Source organism: Cloeon dipterum, chromosome 3 (assembly GCF_949628265.1).
Source record: "Cloeon dipterum chromosome 3, ieCloDipt1.1, whole genome shotgun sequence".
Lineage (NCBI taxonomy): Eukaryota > Metazoa > Arthropoda > Insecta > Ephemeroptera > Baetidae > Cloeon > Cloeon dipterum.
The window spans coordinates 20530803-20547107 of NC_088788.1; the positions used below are offsets into that span (position 1 = coordinate 20530803).

Below are 16305 nucleotides of genomic sequence, written 5' to 3' on the forward strand. Positions count from 1 at the left end.
GAGGTTGCGAAAAAGTTTGGATTCGTGCGTTTGCGACTTTTACGTTCCAGCTTATCTCTCTCTCTCTCTCTCTCTCTCTCTCTCTCTCTCTCTCTCTCTCTCTCTCTCTCTCTCTCTCTCTCTCTCTCTTTCTCTTTCTCTCCACCGACGGCAACTTTGTGATTAAATATTGATGCTGGTGCGTACGCAGTCTGATGCAGAGACTTTTTGTCTCGCTCCGATTGAACGCCAGCTCGCGGACCAACTTTTCCTCCATCGCTTATGTCCATAGATCATATGAACTTTACCGAGCTTCGTGCGAAATTTCCATCTAGATTAAATTTTGGACCAAAATTGGAAGAGTACATTTTTCACTGACGTCAAGAATCACGATTTCGGGAATTTTTTGCTTTTGGCGCAGAGTGAAATGTTAAACACAACATCACTGCGCCATGAACGTCATGTACTTCAAAACATAGAAAATTAATTTTAAAATTCAAAATTCGAGAACTGCAACTTGCCTCTCAGGACGCAGTAACTCGTTTCCTTGGTACAAATTTATGAGAACTTCAACAACGGCCGCGTTCACTATCCAGCGAGTTGGAAACTTGCGGCACTTACAGCTAAAGACTAAAGTCGTTGCAGAAGTTGAAGTAGCTGCAGCATGTGTTTCTGCTATTATTTAATAGCACCGGCGCGAGTAATTTGCAAGCCAAATTAATGTGCTACAAAATCATCTGCGCCGGGAAACACGTCGTGTCGCCTAAGCATACAACGGCGTAAACCAAAATTTGCGTAATGGAAGTCTGTCTGCTGTCGCGTGTTGCACCGATGCGAACGTACGCGAAGTGCCGAAGGAACAAGGGGCGAGAGGAAAATGCTCAGGCAGCACACGGCGAGATAAGCAGTAGCTACAACCACTGCAAACTTGCTCGGCGAAAGGGCTGCGCAGCTGCTAATAAGACCAAAGTGCGAAGCTCGAGGGTCAATTTGGGCCGACAAGACGCAATTTCTGAATTTCACCACGTCGCACGTGCCTCTTATTGCCTTTGTCGTGCTCGCTAGGAATCTGCTCTCTTGTTCGGCAAGTTTAATTAACTTTTGGTATTCGGAATTTCGGGGAGTTTCTATATAGGTGTCTCTCGTCCCTAAAAAGTTAAAATTATCTAAAGGATAACTTCAGGCCTTCATACAAGAATGCCAGCAACACAAAATAAGTGAAAGTTGTCTTCCAACACAGTTTTCTTTTCATTTTCGAATTAAATATTTATAAACCTCCTCCTTTACCGTTCAAATATTTGCCCTGAGTTTTCAGCGCTTCTGTGCGCTTCTAAAACAGAAGGATTGCGTTTCAATGTTCACGCAAACAGGAATTCTGTTTTTAAAGTCTGAGTTGGAACCCCTTTAAAGTTGTCAAATCGATAGTGCAAACAAACGGGCGGCGTAACATCCCTTGGTGGCAGAAATTATCAAGATCTGTCTGCGATATTTGCATTTCAACTCCAACTCAAGGCAAACATAGCTGAGCAGCGATAGCGGCCGAAGGAAACTTGCACTTTATCTTGGGCCGTATTAATTTCGCTCTCCCTCTTTCTAATCTCGCGCCTTTAATGAATCGTAAAACACAATAAAGGCGGCGCAGCGCTGATGCCGCACGAAGCGCCGCTTAAAAGAGAGCAGGTAGACTCGCAGATGAATAAAGTCTGCGCGAATTATTGTGACAAAGTTTGTCTGTAACTCTGCCGCGTGCTAGAATTATTTCCCTCGAGATGACAATTCTGCGCGCTGCAAAAGCAGCAGACTTTCGGATCGATCCGCTCACCATCACATAATGTATTCAACATTGCGCACAGACGGCGAAGCCGTTGATGACGAAAATCTGCTCGGTGACAGTGTCCACAATGCCACTTCAAAGCAAGCCTGATTTACGGCGGATCAGGAAACTTTTCCTGCGATTCTCGGCCGAGGGGAGCCTTAATCGAGTCTGCAGCGATTTCCAAGATAGAAAGTCCTCCCGCTGGGGTGCGAATGTCAGCTATTAGTTTTCGGTAGCAACTTCCAATTTCCAAGAACAGAAAAAATTCAAATGAAAAGGGAGAGAAATTTATGGCTAAAACTGGCGTTTGAAATTAAGCCCTGTTCGACTCTCAAGTTTGATATTTTATGGCCGGAAAAGTTAATAATATCTAACAGATTCATTCCTTGCGTTGTGTCATTCTGATGAACATAAATTTAAAATTGGATGCCACAAAATCTTATCTTTTGTGCAAGAGTTAGAGAAATTAACTGAATTTGGACTTGGAGTGGGCGAATATTACAAACCATGTCAACAAGTCATCGTAATTGAACAATGCAAATACAGCTAATAGTAATCGTAGCAACATATTTAACAATGAGCATTGCAAGAATCAGTATCGAGTCCCATGGCGTCCGAAATACAATAAATATTTTCAAGTGTTTTAGTCTTTGTTGAATTTTGACGTAAATCTGTAACTGTTACTGTTGTGCGCGGTAAAGCTATTGAATTTGATATAAAGAGCAGGAAAGATTGTAGGAAAACTGCAATCAGCGGAGCTGCTAAAGCGGATTCCGGCACGCTCCCCTTGTGAGGGAGGACGCGGCTTCCCAGAGATTAATCAATCTGGAACAAAGCTCACGTTTAATGAAATTTTCCAGCAAGCAGAATATAATTTCTCTCTCGGTCTCTTGAGCGGCAGATTTTCGATGATTCTCCAAATTGAGTCGTCATGCAAATGAAGTCCATCGATTTCCAGATAGAGAGAGAAAACGATTATCTGCCTGCACTTCACGCCGTGGCTGGAATTGCCTATCGATTCGAAGTGAGCGTTGCTTACTTCCAAAATATTGGCTGATCCAATTACTGAGGATTTAGCGCTTTGTCCAAGTGCATCCGCTTTGTGCCAAAGTCTCTCTCCGTGCTGCAGTGGAGAGTGAGGGTCCAAAATTCAGCGAGCAGCCACGCGGCCCTTCAGCAATTAGCTCGTGATCTTACTGACGTGAGAGCCTTGAACCCACTCTCGCAATCATTACCGATTGCAAAATTTCGTAATGTACATACAGATCATTAAAATCGTCTGTAGCAAATTTTTAATACCACGAAAATTAAGACGGATCTTGGCGATAAGAATCAATAACATTTATGTATCGTAAAGTTAAAATTCAACGCCCATAACTTCCGACTCATAGTTTAAAGAGAAAAATAAGAAACAAAGAAGATAGGAGTGTATATTTTTATATCACTTGTAGGAGTTGAACAAATTGATTGCTGACTTCCACAAGTTGTGGTCTTAACAGCAATTAGTGAGTCAATTAGTATTCAGATCAGAGCGCTGCGTGAAACGACGATTCATCTGATCAGAATAAAGAATCAACACCACCAAAGTGCACTTTTTACAAGTCCACTCACTTTCCTGCATTCCGGCGCGAGCTACCTGTTTCGCGGGTAAAGAGTGAGTCATACGCTTTGCACCGCTATTTGACAGTGAATTCGCGTGCTCTCGGTCGGGTGACGCATCTCACAGATAAATACAGATATCGGAGTCCAGTGAATCAGTATAATTATTGTTCGAATTAGGCGACAGACATTCTGGATTTGTTTAACACATCATCGTCTTATCAAAATGTGACGCACGAAAAAAACAATTGATTTATGAGCGTGGCCCTTGAATACTACAAATTAGTCACAGTTAAGTGTAGCCTTCAATTGATGCGGCTGCCAAAATTATATAAATGAACGAAATGAACATTTGGTAATTTTTGTATTTTTAAAATTAATGTATTTATGACTGATTGTGAGAATTAACCAACATGATATTAACGTAGTTAAAGTATTAAACGTTTCAGTTGGTACTTAAGTGCTATTTTTATTTGATTATGATTACAATTCATTAAAGATTCAGGCAGAGTGAAGTGAATGTAAGTAGATCATATCTTCAGTAATTTTCAATATATGTTTGAAGGTTCAGATCCAATTTATATCACCCATCCCATCTCTTCCAGAGATGTGTTTTAAAGTCGTAAAGAATCAAGTTAGTTCGATAAATCTTTTTTTGAAGCTGCATAATATGTTTTTTTCAAAAGTTGGTTTTGAACCCCACTTTGCATGCAACTAGAGCACGTATGCATGCAAAACAAAGTTCTCCGTAGTTGTAAGTTTGTTACGGCACCCGTGCAGTTTGTACAAATTAGCCGCGCACTCGGCCCTTTATGGTCGGTCAGCAATAATTACGTAATGTGCCAAGTCGTAAAGCTGCATAATAAAACGGCTCTTCCAGAGAACAAACGCCGCCGCTTGGATCGAATGTTGTTGCCTGCGAAACCTCACTTCGATGGCTAACCGAATCACTCGAGTGAGCGCAATCTCGATTTGCGCCGAGAGACTTTGTGAATCCGTCAAACCGACAGTTGTTTTGATTGCTTGTCTGGATCAAATGAATCTCAGGAATTACATTATCGATTCATTTAGTCGAACCCTCTTTAGTTTAGCCGCATGAAAGGGTTTGATGGTTTAAAAGATATTATTATTGTTTTCATGCAGAAAAAGTGATCACCTGAAAAGTTCATTCCCAGTTATTTTATTAAATAAAGCAAAAATATTTCTATTTTGAGGATTTCACTAGTTTTACCAGCTTCAAATGTTCATCTTCAAATAACTGTCCTGCCGAATTCACCGGCTTTTAGACTTAAGTTATGAATGCATTTTTAAATGCCCCAACCTTTTCTTAATTTCAAATCAGTCGGGTGGACTTAAAATTACATATACGCATAAAACCAGCACCGATTTTTGTATCAGTGGTGGCTTTGAAATGGAATTTGTAACTCGAGTTTTAGTTGACAACAGAGTTTAAACTGACCATACATCAATCGCACCTGGCGTGGTAATTAACAACGTCGGGCGTGATGAATCGGACTGGTCGTCGTCCGCACATGCAGCGTCAGAGTAACTTACTTGCAGGTCTGCCGGTGCACTCAGGGCTCTGCCGCACTCACACTTTTACCAACAAGCACACAGCGAGGCGCACCACTCGGCCAAAAAACTCCAACTGCGAGTGCGACGTAGGCCCAACGGCAGCGCCGGCATCCCATCCTAGTCGTGCGCATGTCAACCGGCCCTTTTTCTCTCCAACCCGACTCGGTCCTTCGCTTCAGCTTTCCGCTGACCAACTGCCGTCCGATGGAGTTATATGCCTCCATTTTTACTCAACAATAAAGAATAAAAATCTGAGCTTCATTGGTCACGACACGCGGCCCGTCATTTATAGTATCAGAGAGGATCGATCCACAAGCTCACTCCCTTCACCGCTGAATAAATATTTTATCGAACGATGAAAGGTAGATTTAGCTATAGAGCAATAAACTTTGCAAATAAAAACAGTTTTTATATTGGTATTAAAATATATCTATGAAAGATGTTTGCTTGTGTTAAAAAAGTGAGCGCTAAAAATTTATCAAGAATATTTCTTCAAACATTACAAAGTATCTTCTTGGCGCTTGAACAACCTACTTTATAAAGCTAACAAGCAGGAGGGTATAGTTTATCAAAAAGTATTGAAACAGCAGCCGAGTAGCAGGTTCTTAATTGATACGCTAACATTATCTGTAGGGAAGGAATTTTTGTATTATCGAGTGAGGCAGTGCACGCAAACCCCGTAAAATTTATGCAGCACGCACCCACACCGACCGAGAGGAATGGCATCCCTCAGTGCGATTTAATTAATTTCTAATTTTACTTACGAGTTCAGAAGAGTGAGAGGGAACCGTGGAATGCATGGGTAATCAAGCCGAAAATTATGCAGCGAGCATCCTTTTTCTCCGTGCAACCGCGTGCGATATCGGTCGCAAGCCACTTGAAACTTTAGTGTGAAAGACGAAGAATGGTGCATATTCAGTCAAGCGTGTAATTTGTTTTACTGGCAATGATTAGGTAAGAAAACTTCCTGGAAATTTTAATATTTCTTAAGTTAATTCAATTTAACACAAAGTTTGCTGCAATGTAGGCACGAAATAAACGTATTCTCTCATGTCAAATTCAAAAGCCTTTTAGGCAGCTGCATCATTTCCCTAAACGTCTCAATCAGCAAGTTTAATTAGTGGCCGCGGGGGGTGTCTAAACCGTTTGAAATTCAAATTCGCTCCCTGACAACTGCATCCACGATCCGGTTGGAAAAAACACTTGTCTGTCATCAGCGAAATGTATAGAAATGCAATGAGTTCAGCTGTTGAAGCTCAATTGCATCGGGAATAATTGAATCAAGTGCGTCGGCACTCGAAGGAAACACGCGAACAAGCGAGTGGCTAACTAGCACCAGAATAGGGCGGGGGTGCAAATGCTAGAAGCCAACAACCCTTGTGCGAGAGGGAGCGGCACAGCTGGATACCCAGCGTTTCGGGAAAGAGGAACGTGTAAAAAAATGAGAAATGGTTTGAAACGCGTGTTCATCGATCCTTTTTTTACAATTTTATATTTAATGAATTAGTTTTGAATGGAAAAAATCTGCCAACTAACTTTTTTACAATATCATTTGAAGCTCTGACGGTGTGTTGTAAGCTTTCCATAATATTTATTTTCAAGGCAATTTTATCATCAATTCAAAGAAATAATACGGATTTAATAGTGATATTCAAAGAAAGTATGCATGTTTCCATTTTTTATGAGAAAATAAATAAAAAATGAACTCAAACCAAAAAGGAATCTGAAATAGAGGATCAAGAACTCTTCGTTTAAATGCCAGGTTTAACCGATTTTAATGATTTTGATTGTATTTAGTTGCATTTTTAGCTTTAAGATACTTTCTTTGCAAACCTTTTGCTAATGATATATGTTCCAGTAATTAGTAATTCATTTTATACAACTGATCATATTATATAATATCGCTTGTATATCCAATTTATTTGTTTGTGTTGACAAATGTGCAAATCAATATGTTAAAAAGAGAAACAATATTGTTGAATATACATGTAAAAACATTTTTTGAATTGTGTTTGTTATTTTAGCAAAACAAATTTGATAGATATGAGTGATTAAAACCAAAATTATAACTCAGTTGAGCATCCAAACCCATTTCCAGTCTAAATTGTCCAAGGTTTGGATATCAAAAATACATTTTTGGGAGCTTCCTGCTTTTTCGGATGCATCGCGGCGACCTGACGGCGGGTAATATGTAATTGCGCTGCAGGGGTGGAGTGGCGGCGGCCTCGCCGACCGACCGCCGACCGTCCAGCCAGCGAGCACGCATGCGCCCGGCCCGTTGAGAGAAAGGAGAAGAGCCTTCATTCAGCAGATCGATAATATCGTGTATTTCCACCCCAGCAGTGGCGTGGTTGCTGCGCCCCCGAGGAAGGAGCGCTTTCCTCTCTTTCCTACCTGCCTGCCTTCTTGAGTTGTAGTAATGTCACTTTAAGTAATTAATGAACTCGTCCGTGCACCCTCATCAGTGGCCCTTTGCTCTCGGCTCTAGTTCGTGCCCTCGCGAGCGGCGGGCGAAAAGTTGTGCTGCGCGGTTTTACGGCCGCATTTGGAAATTAAAAGTTGTGCAGCGGTAAACGCCGGATTAAGGGCCTTTGTAGAGTCGCGAAAGCAGCAAATCTGCCGTTTCTCAAAGTTAATCCTTGTTTTTTTTTTCTCTCTTCGTGTCTGTCCCCTCGTCGTCTGCATTTGCATTTTAATGCTTTGCGTGCTCAATCCTAAGGAAAATGTCATACAGACCATCACTGGATCGCGCCACGCGTTGTTAACTTTAATTTGAGAAAGAATAAAAATCAATTGTTGGCATAAGCTGACTTTTGATTTTTAAGTAGCGTTTTGCTACATTAAGATGCAAATTTTTTTCATCCAAAGTATATGGTGTAGCATTTTGGCAGCACTTTAGGAAAATGCACTTAAAAGAGCTCAATTAAGGGAAGAATTTTCAGGACTGTAAAACTGTTGTGAATAAGTGAGACGAAAATCGTTTGTGACAGTCCGTATTCCGTTGTTTTTCTTTGTTTGCAGTTAACAAGGAATATTTATGAATTACTTTAGAGATATGAAAAAAATATCATGTTTTAATCAGGCACAACATGGTGTATGATCATTTTTCATCGTGTTCGTTTTAGAGCAGACTACCAATTAATTTCGGCCTTCATAAATTAAATCATTACAGTTAACCGTATTTGGGAACATTTTTTAAAATTAAATTTATGGTTTGCATTACAATGAACATATTACCGACACGAACTGAAAATTCTTAAATGCTGAAAATATAATAACTGACATGTGAATGTTTAGTAATTTCACCTAGTTACGCGAGATAATTCCACTGTCATTTGTTCTTTTATCTAATTGACTTATTGTTATCGGCGAAACCATTCAGAAACGTTTGCTTGAACACAGCAGCAATCAAATTGCAGTGGCGGTGCAAATCCATTCCTTGTCGGGCCAATGAGAATAGGTTTGGGCACAGCAGCAGTAGTGGGTAGGACCGAAATCAATAATAGTGTAATGCTATGTAGGGCTCTTTCATTCCGCCACCACGGCCGCCACTTAGATTTAGGTCAAGCCATTGTATGCGAGCTCATACAGCGGCGGCACTTCTCTCTCACTCACTCCAAGGGGTGACTGACGAACCAGCCAGCAACCAGCACCACCGACCGCACCAGACGAGACCATTCTTTCTCGCCGTGTCTTTGTGCCGGTGCATCCATGCATGCGGCCGATTCATTTCCAGACCAGCCCATAAATAGGTTGAACACAGATTCTGATGGCGAAATGTGTCAGCGGACCGTTTTGTCCCCCCTTTGACCTTTTCTGCTCGTTTGTGTTCACCCGCACGAAAATGTATTTTGCAAGTAAAACAAGTTGGAGTTTCAGAGCAAATAATGATAACCTGTTTCGCTCGCAGGTGCAGCGATACAAAGTTGGGGAATTGAGTTTGCTTACGATACAAAATCGACGTGGTCATACAGATTGGGAACACTGTCCATCTCTTTTGAAACGTGGGTGGTCGCCAGTGACAAGAAATCGATGTGACAATGAGTGAGAGCGAATTGGCGCAAAGAGGCCGCAGAGAAACTCCCCGTCAGCTGCGTCTACAGCTCTGATTAAGTGTAAGTAAAGGTGACTGACAAAACACCGCCTCAGTCGTGTAAAGCACTGAGGTGGTACAAAATTTGGAGGTAAGTTTTCCAGCAATTGGCACGTAGGAGACACGACGACGAATTTGTGCCCGCTCGCTCGACGGGGCGGCATTGAAGGAGCTGCTGACGTCAGAGCAGAAGCAGCCCCCGCATGCACACTTGAACATTCAACTGAAAAAATGCGCCAAGAGGGTGGGATCACGCAAGCATTAACCCATCGCGACGCAAAGAGAGCAAGAATGCTCTGACGATGAGAGCAAATAAGACAGGGTTTGAGGGACAAGAGTGGAAAAGAGCCAATATTGTGTTGCGGATCAATGTTGTAGGAGCCTTTGTAAATGCAAAATGCGGGGGATGTAGCATTGTTCCAAGTGTGAGGCAGAAATTAGAGGGGTATCAATTTGATAGGTTATGGAATGTTGTGCTGTGTTGAAAGTTGTCCTTCCTGAGAGACAGCCATTTTGAAATCAGATTTTTACTCATAGCGGGAGCAATGAACTAAAAAATCGATTGTTTCGCAGATATCCGAAAACACTACCGCGCTCGCTTGATTTTTTTCATTTATTCACACACCTTTATAGAATTGTCGTATGCACATTTCTAGCTGACAGGTCGATGTAACACCCCTCGAGCGAAATTTTGACGGCTATTTTTGCGCGATTTTAATAATGCAAAAGGCATTAGCAGCTGACGAATGTCAATTGCACAGCGAAACAAGAGCAGAGTGAAAATTTGAAACGCCATCAGATGTCACCGTGTAATTAGGTGTGTCGCACCAGAGCAGCTGTCGTTTTCCCATCATCTTTGCGATTGCTGCAGGCCAATCAATTTTAAATTTGCATAAACAACACAAACACGGTGCGATCGCTCTTGCGTATGAATAACAATTTGTGACTGGCTGGCAACGACGCACGAAACTACATTATTTTTAGCTCCAACCGAAAGCACCATCGACCAATTTCCGCAAACAAATTTCGCATCACAGTATAACTAACGAGACTCCTAACGGATCGAGAGTCAAAGTGATCATTTTTAGAATGTGCATATCTTAGACTAGACACAAATGTAAACTATACGAAAAATGGATCTTACCTAGATTCCTACGGCCTGCTCCTACAAGCTCTACACCTGAAAAATACAAGTGTTTTTTAATTGCATGGTGAAATAAAGTTCAAATACAAAAGTTAAAAAGTTGGCAAAGAGGTAGAATTATTCTTAAATGGAATAATTAACTAAAACAGGGCGGTTCTGGGTAATTATTACTTGATCTCTTAAGCACTGTATTTATTTAGCATGATAAAGAGAACAGCGTCTGCGGTTGACCCTTATTTTGACAAATGGTAATGAAAGACAAATGAGTCTTGAAAGTCGGGGCTCTGGAGCAAATGCGACGCAAGTAGCGAAAAGGGAGTGAGTAATTTGCATGAGAAATGCATAAATAATGCACAATCTGCAATTCACACAGTGTTGTGCGAGAGGCCAAGGAATAAATTATGAAAGTGCTTGTCGACACTTTGGCTGATATACACAGACATGCCGTGAAATATGTATCACATCTTGACACTCAAGTGGAGAAGTTTGTAGCCTGAAAACATAAGAAGCACGCTTCCAACATTTCGAGTGGGCCCTTCGCTGCAAACCTTGTGTGCCAGACTTAATTTTACAAGAAATAAAACAGCGAGGGAGAAAAACTTTGTTCTAACTGCAACTGGTTCGCGAGGCTAATTTAAATTCAGACACCGGCCGCGCTGCTGGTGATAGAAAAATTGCTCTATTTTCATAACTGAAAGGCTTTCCTTGTCGCAAAACACGCGCCATCGGCTGGGGAGAAACTTCATTTCCCTGCTTCTTGAAAACGCAGTTAGCAATCGGCCGCAGGCTTTCCGCTCAGTGCGTCTGCCCGCCAGGCGAGGGGGTGCCCCAAGAAAAACACTCCCTCGGGAGGTATTAATCCAAGACCTAGTCCACCGAGCTCAATATTACATAAATGAAAAACAGCATCAGACCAATGAAAGAGCCGAGTGGGCGAGCAAATCAAGCCCCCGACCCGCTCTTTGATGCACCTTCCTCCTCGTCTGCAGCCTGTCTGTAGCCATAAAACTGCCGAGGAAATGGGAAGAGTGGCTGACCCTCGGGTGGAAATCCAAAAGAGACTTTCTCTTTATTTTGGGAAACCATTTCTGGCCACGGGAAAGGCAAAAACTGTAATTTGCCTCTTTTCGACTCTCAGCAAAAAATAAATTACATTTTATTTCCCACGTTTCCAAATCGTTGCCCCTTGATGTCACGGCAGTTTTATAGCTCAGCGGACGAACCATCATATTTCTGATAGAAATATTGTATTTTTCGTATTTTTCCTTAAAGGAAAAATCTATCAAATATCTTCCCAAAGAAAAACTCAAGCGACATGACCGTGGCAGATTAAACTAAAATGCATCTTAGCGAGAGAATTATATTTGACGTTCATTTTAACTGAGGTATTTTGCAAAAAAAGTTATTCATGTTGCAATATTAATATTATTTCTACAGTAAACGAAGTACACGTCAGGTTTCAGAAATTAAAATAAATAGCAACTGTCAGTCATAGTTTGAACGGATTGGTGCAAGGTAATCGAGAAAATTTCATTTCATGCAAGCTGCGTGCAACCGTCGGAGCGATGTTTTTTTCTTATTTCATGAAGAGATGAAGGGGCCATCAATAATTTTATATTGCGAGACGACTTCTCTGCATAACGACGGCGGGAGGAAAATCTGAATTATTAACAAAGTTTTTGTGCTCTTTTCTTACGGGAAGAGCAGCTTGTTTATTTGTTTGCAGCGCGGGATGACGATTTCTCACCGAATTAAGGCAGCCGAATGAAATATGGAGTGCAGCACCCTTTGACTCCCTATTGTTTTATGTAAATGCTGCTGCTGCGAATGCAAATCGCGTTTTATACAGCTGCTGCGTGCTTGTTTACTCCGAAACGATAAAATGGAAAAACGCCGAATGAAAGAAGAAAAGGAATAAAAATCGCTGCAAAGATGCGGTATAAAAAAGTTACGGTTGCCAACAGCTTTTTGAATTTCATCTACGCGCAGAAGATGGAGCTGCTCCCGAGATGGAACCGGTCCGCGTCTATCGAGATGTTCCTGCAGAATGACACTCAGAGCCGAACCCCTGGAGAAACGAACGCACCTGGCAGCAGATTTTCAGACACAAGAGCGGTCGTAAATATCAAGGAGCGTGTGTAATGAGCGCGTTTCCTTCGTTGCCAATGGATACTTCGGAGATCCAGCAGTTTTGAGTGATACGAGACCTCTTGAATTGTTTTCAGGCACGTGAGAAGACTCCTAGGATATTGTACTTGATTGCATTCCCTCCCGTAACATTTTTCCAGCTATTTATATGATTCCTTCCAATTTTCAAATATCTTTATTATTCTACGATTTATCTTGAGAAAGTTCTCCAGGTTGCATGCTTAGTGTAAAAGTATGCAACCTGCGCAGCACGCGTGTTATTTAGCCTGCACCGGATTCTGTACATTATGCTAACTGAAAGGAACATCATGTAGAAATTATGCAGTTTTTCTTGTAGTTATTCGTGGATATAAGCAAGTGCTGAACTACTGATTCAATTTCATAATTCACTTTGAATACTAAAAATTTTAGTCGCTGTTTTAAAAAAAGTGCAAGTTCTTACGAGAATTATGCGATTTATGTAATAATAAAATAAAGCAACATTCGTGCACGACGGAGAAAGATATTGGATGACGATAATTGAGATATTCGTCAGCAGATTCACCTTGGCAGTCATCAGCATATATCGAGGGCCGCAGGCAAAAAAAAGATGGTTTCAGTTATATGACCCGTCGTCGTTGTTAAATTAGCGTACTCGGCGTGACGATAGTGTCATAAGGGCCATTAATTTGGCTGGGGCAGTGCGCACGGGCGGCCGAAAAATTGCAGCGCCATTAGATGGGCCCTAATAACGCCATCTGGCCGCACTTTAATAGCAATAGATGCCGCTATCGCTGCGCATTATCAGTGATGGAGTGTTGCCATAATTTCACCCAACGGGGACATCGCGTTTTCATAAATCAGCTAGATTCATTTTCGAGGGCGCAGGTGACTCCATAAGGGTCGTTTGCACATTCATATTGGCGCCTCGTTTGTGCAGCTTGAACGTGTAATGAATTAATTAAACTGTTCGGCCAGCTAGGTAATTGGACTGTATGATTTTTACGGCACAGAATCGGGAAAATAAAAAAGAGCATGTTGTGTAAACTCTCACAAAACCTAACAAAGCTGCGGGTTTCATTTTATTTTTAACTGTTTTTAAATTTAATGGAAACAACATCGACTTTAATCGATATGACCGGTGCAATAAGATTTTATGGATTTGAAGAGTTACTTTTCAAAATATTCTTAGTACTTGTTACACTCCAGTAGCAGAAATTTTGAAGTATATTAAACCTGAACCGCAATCATAGCTAAAAAAATTTCAAGATTCGCCCTCATGACAACAAAGCAGCTTGAGGATTTTTTGTACCAAAATCGCACGCTAACTCCAGCGTACCACAAAGGTAAAACTTTTTCAGGAAACAAAAAGCAATTTCGAGAGTACTCCAATTTATAATTAGAGGCAGTGCTTGTGCGGCAACAAGGGGAACATTGCCGCCGGCCAAAAACACATATCAACGCGGTGTTTTTCGTTCCGCCGAATTTAAGGGGCAAAGCCTGGTGAAAGCAGAAAAATAGAGGCTCGCAATTATTTTTTAATGAGTAAGGGGAAAGGTGAAAGAGCCCATCTTCATTTGCCGCGCCGCTTGAATAGCCGGCAGAGTTTGCAGCTCGGCGCCGGCATTCAATGAATGACACGCTGCACGAGGAGGGCGGTGCCACGCCGATCAATATTCTGCTAACATTTGCACCATGCCGACGCTTCAAAAGCGCCAAGCACACGGGTGAAGGCGCGACCGGCGTGCTTTTGCATCCCCGCGCAAACTGAACTGCAATGGATTGCGCCCTTTCCAAAGCCCCTCGCTTTTCAGTTTTGGAAGGAAGAAAAAATAACACGGAAAACCTCTTTACGGACATCAAGATGAACTGCTTTTTGATTGGAATCTCTTTACAAGCAATCTATTGAAGCCATAGGGTTGGAATTTTGAACCGAATCTGATCACATGAGGTTTCCAAAAGCATTAATATTGTTCCACCAACGTTTAACGGCTTTTTTTATTTAATTTCTAAATGCTCAAGACAAATCATTTGGAAAATAGCGCTGACGAGGGTGAAAAAGAATGAATGAATGCCATTTTCAGGGTTTTTGCAGTCACCCCCGTGGCGGCCAATTCCGCTGCAGACAAAGAGGCAGACGAAATGTAAATTCCCACTGCTCTGTGTGGATTTGCAATTTACTTTTTATCTCGCTCTCGGCGGAGAGGCAAATTGCAGCTCGCAGCAAAAAGATTTGGACGAAACAGGTGAAAAATTGCCCGGCCGTTTTATCAACGCAAACACAACGAAACAAAGGCTGCAAAAAAGGAGGAGCCGCGCGCTATGTATCTGCAGAAGAAATTAATGTTTTTCCGCAGTACAGAGACCACGAGCTCGCTCTTTCTCTCTAGCTTGGTGAACGAGAGACACTGAGGATAGACAGAGAGGAGTGGCAACGGTCGCTTATCTCCGCCGCAGACCCGAATATAAATTGCGCCTATTACCTCGTACTTTATACTCCGTTGATGCGCAAAGTGGCGAGATGAATTTCCTTCTCTGCTTTGTTTCCGTCTAAGCCGATTTCGAGACGAGAACCAAGGTAGAATAAAATTATACGTCTTTATTCAAGAAAAGCTTGCATTATTCCGACTCTTCTTTGCAAAAACCTTTGGTTTAAGTACATATTGCAGCTGGGTGCATTGACACAGCTTAATTAGGGATTAAATGTACCCATTGTTTGAATGACGAGAGTGCAAACACCCTCAAAATAGAGGTTGGTTATAAAAGAGTGTCAAGTAAATTAATTATAAATAGTTGCTTTCCCTGGCTCTTTGCGACTTGTATTCATTCTTTTAAGTGCGAATAAATAAGTTGTAATATCGATATTTAACTGTCCATACGAAGCGATTAAAACCTCAATTTTTTAGAGGACAGGTATGATGAAATTAAATACATTAATTCTTCTCACTTCAAAATCGCATTACATTATAAATAAGTCGCAGTAAGAAGCAGTGAAAAAGGGCACAATTCCTGGCAAAAAAAATCATGCTCTTGAGCACAAAGTCGAAATAATGCCGTGAATGATGCTGCAGTTTCTGATTGGTCACCTACCCACCCGTCACCAGATAGAAAGTAGTATTCATGAAAATAAAGCTAATTGAAAGATCATAAAATGAGTCTTTGGTGCACATCAATTTGTGATACGTTAACTATTTTAAAACTTGATCACGTACCTCCCAAACTGAAAGCAATTTTGCAAGCTTGATAAACTCGGCGTTGTAACCAACACAACAACTTTGCACAATCCAGTGTTCGCTCTGAGCGGAAAGTACACATATAGTTGCTTTGTGCGGAAACGTGTGGCGCGTCCGTGACATTTACCTTGGTTGCCAGCAAGCCATAACAATGCACACAATTGTGCGTCAAAGCAGCTGGCGTGAGCCATTCGATATTTAACACGGTGAAAATGCGTAGGAGAGCAGCATTATTTGCAACAGTGCACCAACCCATAATTAATTCATTCAAAGCTATCGTGGTTTCAATAAATGAAAACTCTGATGTTGACGTAGCCAAAAATATGCTCGCTCATTTTCATTCATTTCGCACCGTGAAGTAAAATTATGCGGTTACAAACAAACAACTCAAGTAATTCGTTCCCATTAGTTTCTACCAATGTTTCCTCATCAAAAGTCAAAAAGAGAAAAAAAAATTGTTGACTCGTGTGGCGATATTTTAAATTGTTGCATCAAACAAGCAAAACGAAAAGAGTCAGAGTTTTGAATTCCAAAAATATTCACCCTAATTAGGTTAAGCCGTTTAAAAACAGGTGCAACGCATACAAATGCATGCACAACAAGCAGCTGTATTATAATTTTTATCTCCAACAGACGGAATGGAGCAGAAGAAAATGTTCTCTGTGTTGGCAGAGGGAAATATTTTTACGACTGCGCGCCGAGATAAAATTCTTCGTCAACGGCGTCAAAAGTTACAAAC

At 41.4% G+C, this 16305-nt stretch overlaps 1 protein-coding gene across 8 annotated transcripts in view; it reads right to left on the bottom strand.

Moving 5' to 3' along the window:
• The window catches only part of bsk (mitogen-activated protein kinase dJNK), a 64962-nt gene that overhangs the window by 41685 nt on the left and 6972 nt on the right, over window positions 1-16305 (bottom strand). For 4 of the 8 annotated variants that reach the window (XM_065486359.1, XM_065486363.1, XM_065486356.1 and 1 more), the window contains exon 2: window positions 10207-10242. The gene's annotated coding sequence lies outside the window, so the exon portion shown is untranslated. Of the gene's footprint in view, window positions 1-4869; window positions 5052-10206; window positions 10243-16305 lie in introns of those variants that run through there. The other 4 variants (XM_065486360.1, XM_065486357.1, XM_065486361.1 and 1 more) reach the window with 2 other exon arrangements.